Below are 5,000 nucleotides of genomic sequence, written 5' to 3'. Positions count from 1 at the left end.
CCTGCTAGCATCCGTGTGCAGCTATACACCTACACACAATGTGCATACCTGAAATGTGGTAAGATGTTTGTGTTAGGCAGTGCCACGGGCAAATACCCACATGTCACCAACCCACCTCAGGTACAGATATGGAAATGGCTGCATGTGAATGTGTCTGCAGAATGTGTACATCCCGCATGTGGTATGTACCCGTCCAAACCATATAGGTTTGCATACGACACGGTGCACATAACTGTACATATGTGGACAAGTCGGGTTGTTGAACCACTGCATCGATGATTAGCTATGCAGAGAAGTCGAACACATATAGCGGAACACGTGCCTACCAAACAGGACGTCCTAACAGGGTGCTAAAGGCAAAGAAGGGGAAGGTGGGACATCACATGTGGAGAGTAGCGTTGCCGGATGGCCAAATACACACGGTCAAGGTAAAGGACGGAATAACATGCATATGGCCGGATGGATGTTGTTCGAAAAATATATATAGAAACACATATGAAGTGCCAGTTTAGACTCGAAATACTATATAATGCATTGAATTGTACCGTACAATATGGCAGTAGAACTGATCATGCATGTAATTGGTGAAGCTAAGCTGTAGTGTGATGGAATTCTGACCCTGGCAGTAACCAGTATAGCAGGCTAATGTCTCTCAGCATTAATTATCTGCTGGGTGACAGACAAATAAATGTATGTACATGCATAACATCACCCCTTCCCCTGAGGAGGATGGCCTTGTGAGCTCTATCGAAGATAAGAGTACAACTCCTTACCAGAGAGACAAAGCAACGTATTAAGAATGAACTGACTACTGTATCGGAACAGTCCAGGGTCCTTGAAACAGCTACAATCACAGAAGGACACTGTAATTGACCAGGTGCCTTGCAAGGCTGTGTTATTCTCATGGGAAAACATTTTAAAAGCACGACCTCAGCACCCACGTATGTATAGACTATTGCGGACCATAGTGATGGAAATGCCCTGTGACCGACCACGTCAGTAAGGTGGGCAAAAGCTGATTGTAAACACTATATAAAGAAATTGCTTACTGTATAGAGTCAGACAAAACTCTCACACTTGGACTGTATATTATTTTGCCTGCCTGTGTACACTACTAAAACGTTGTGAACCCGAGCCTCCTGTGTTATTGACTGTCACTTAGAAAAGCCTACTGATGACTACAGTGTGGTTTTAACAACTTATTTGACATTGTGATCCTTCTTATCCGGAATTCCCTTGGTAAGCTACAGGTCAGAGTGCATGGGTGGTTAGACATCTGCGCTGGAGAATTTGCCTAAATGGTTCTTCTTGAATGAAAAGACCTCCGACTGAATTGTTGTGTGTAAAGAGGCTGTCTACCGTCTGATCTGTGGCTGAAAAGTGGAAAACTGGATCCCAAGAAGAAAACGTGCAGTCTTAAACAGGAGGCTCAGGTAAGGAGTGTTTGCCTCTTTGTGTCTATTGTAGATCAGGGACCAGACTACATTGTGTTTCTGTTAACAGTCGTGATAGCGGGTCGAAGACCAATCCAAATAGTGTTAAATCTGGACATAGGTCAGGGAAACACAGAGCAGAGTAAATAGTCATTGTAGACACTACAGTGGATACAGGGAAGGAGATACCACGTGGTATGAGAGAAGGGTACGTAACAGTCGTGTAGAGGATATGGGAGATTAGTGAACAAACAGATAATGTGATCCGCATTTGACAGGTGACGTGAAGTATATGCAATCGCAGAGAGCACATAATGTGAGATATTCAGCAAAATGGGGTAATAAATATGACATTGATGGTATATTAGACAAAATATCGTTACTGAAACATTGTAATCTCTGAAAATGTGATGCACATGTTCTAGGGTAACCACCTGTCCCACTCTGTGAGGGACAGTCCCCCTTTGGCCAGTTGTGTCCTGCAAACAAACAGAACAAATGGCAAATGTCCTGATATCACAGGACAAAGATTTCCCAGATATCTTTTCAAATGGTGGCATAAAACAGTAATTTTGTATCTGGAACAACAAAATATCATAATAAACAGAATAAGCAACTGAAATGCTACAAGAATTGGTAGCTCTCCTGGCAAAACGTGAAATCCTGTCCTATGTACTGGCCGTGGGTATGCTTTTTCCTGGCAAATTACACGTTCAGAACACTAATGTCCCACATTGTGCATTTGAAAAGGTGGCAGCCCTAAGATGTGCAGGCGACAAAACAGCGACAATTGGGTATCCGTCAAGCACATAGGTGGATTGAGGTAGTGAACCGAAGGGAACAGAACACTACAAATGCAAAAGCATCATACGTACACAGAGAAGATCATAATACAGTAGTAGCGACAGCCCCCCCACCCCCATACCACCTCCGATACCACATCCAGGATATGAAGCGGGAGGGCAGGCTAGTCCCCACACGTTATCCTGTGTCAACAGAGGTATCACAATGACCAAATGTAACAGAAGCTATTGAAACCACATCCCGAACTCGTAACATACCTAGGGACACTCGAGTAAGAAGACAGTCACTAGAACAGAGTGAGGATATCTGTCAATTAATTGAAGTACCGAACCCTCATGCAGGACAGGAAGGCCAGGACCCAACCCCCGTACTGTATAGACCGTGGACACCAGATGATATCTGTAAAGTCACAGAGGGAATTCCCCATCTACAAAGTAATCGCTATTCACCATGCAATACCCCTGTATCTTCTGATCGGAAAACAAAGGGGGAATGGCGGATGGTACAGGATTTACAAGCTGTAAATCATGTAATAATACCTAGGGTACCGATGGTGCCAGACCCACACACAATATTGAATGCTATGAACAGGCCACAGAAGTATCTTACCATGGTACATACAAGCTATGCTTCCTTTGCAATACCTATACATCCAGATAGTCCGTATTGCTTTGCATTTACATTCAGGGTAACAGATACAGCCATACCCGGCTATCGCAGGGATACTGTGAAAGTACAACGATATTCCCACAGGAGATGGCTAGCTACATTCCGGTGTTTACTCCACCCGGGGCCAGTCAAGTTCTACTTTATGTGGATGATATTCTGCTTGCGGCCCCTACCCAGCAGCAATGTATAGAAGATACAATAGCATTATTGAGATATTCAGCAGAACAGGGACATAAATTAAGCAAGCATAAATTGCAACTACAGAGAATACAGGTCAAGTACCTGGGATATGTGGTATCCAAGTAGGGTAGAACATTACATGATGATAGGAAGGTAGCAATTTCACAAGCACCCAAGCCAACTACCAAGAAGGGAATGATGTCCTGTCTGGGCCGACTAACATTTGTCAAAGCTGGTTACCAAACAATGCTTTGGAATCCACTGTATTGTCTGCCTTAATCTTTAATACACCTATGGCAGCACAACACATACTACACTGGATTACAGTAGCAGAAACAACTTTCTGCAGACTAAAACGATTGATAGCTTCAACATCTGTATTAGGTCTCCCGTATAATCATAACACATGTTGTCAGACTGTAGATTGTAAGCGGAGATATATGACGTCAGTCTTGATGCAACAGCATGGAAGTAAGCAACGCTACATAGCTTACTACTCATTGCAGTTGGACACTGTGGCATGGTCAGTGCCACATTGTGTTCAGGCAGTTGTTGTAGCACCCATGGCAGTACAGGCCCCGGCCTTAATGTTATTATACCACCCTCTCACTGTGAGAATGTCTCATGCAGTTGCGATCATTCTGCTGCAAGAGAAGATAGCATTCCTGACCCGTGCTAGACATTTGTCTTGTTTGACCATACCACTGAGTCAACCTCATATGGTGATTGAACGTTGTACAACATTAAACCTATCAACGTCATGTCCGACACCTGTGTATGGCACACCACACAGTTGCCTATACGAAATGGATGAAATAACTACACACAGACATGATATATCACTGATATACCCTTAGATGATGCAGAGGTGACAGTTAATGTGTACGGATCATGTAGACAGAGTCCTACAGGAACGAATCAAGTAGGTTATGCAGTAGTTATTGATAATGAGATTGTAGACGCCCAACCCCTGCAGCATAACGTGTCTGCTCAAGCAGCAGAATAGATAGCTTTAACACGTGCTTGTACTGTGGCGAAAAAGTGATGTGTGGACATATGTCCCGATAGTCAGTATGTTGTCTGTACAGTGCATGTTTATGAGCAGCAGTGGAAGAATAGGGGAATGATAACATCCACAGGTAAACTGATTAATCATGCGCAATTGATCTTGAATGCATTACATTCCATTCAGTTACCCACTAAAGTAGCTAATTGTAAATGTGCAGGTCATAGAAAGCAACAGGATAACAGTAGGAAAGGTAAGGCATGAGCTCATGCAGCTGCAAAACAAGCAGCCTCACAGTTGGAAAGTGTTTGTTTGAATGAGGAATGACAATCCTCAGACATTTTATATGTAGAAATGTTACAAACAATGCAAACATCAACTACGAAAGCAGAAAAGCCGACGTGGGTATGACGAGGAGCAATCCTTGAAGACGGACTGCACATATCCACAGTGAGAAAGCCAATATTAACGTCTAATGTATTCAGATATGCGGCTTTGTGGAGCCATGGGTAGAGACATGTCTCAACAGGGGGGATGGTACATTTGGTTAACAGAATACCCTAACATACGGAATTAGGAACCACATACAAACATCATGAGCAGCGTGTCACATTTGCAGTAGATATCATGCACAGGAGCATTTAAACCGAAGGAGTGGGTTTACCTACACCACCATAACCGTTCCGTACTATTTGTATGGAGTTCATACATCTGAATAAATGTGAAGGGAAGAAATACTGTTTAGTGATTACACATATATATAATCAAAATGGGTAGAAGCATTCCCAACCATGAATCGGATGCAGCAGCAGTGGCAAAGGTGCCAGTAAAATAAAGTATCCCTAGATCTGGCATACTGTAAAGAAGCTACAGTGCAGCAGCAGGGTAGGACATGATGTAAATAGTAA

This window comes from Protopterus annectens, chromosome 4.part0, assembly GCF_019279795.1.
Source record: "Protopterus annectens isolate FY-2018-M chromosome 4.part0, PAN1.0, whole genome shotgun sequence".
Classification (NCBI taxonomy): Eukaryota; Metazoa; Chordata; order Ceratodontiformes; family Protopteridae; genus Protopterus; species Protopterus annectens.
This window is presented reverse-complemented; position numbering follows the sequence as displayed.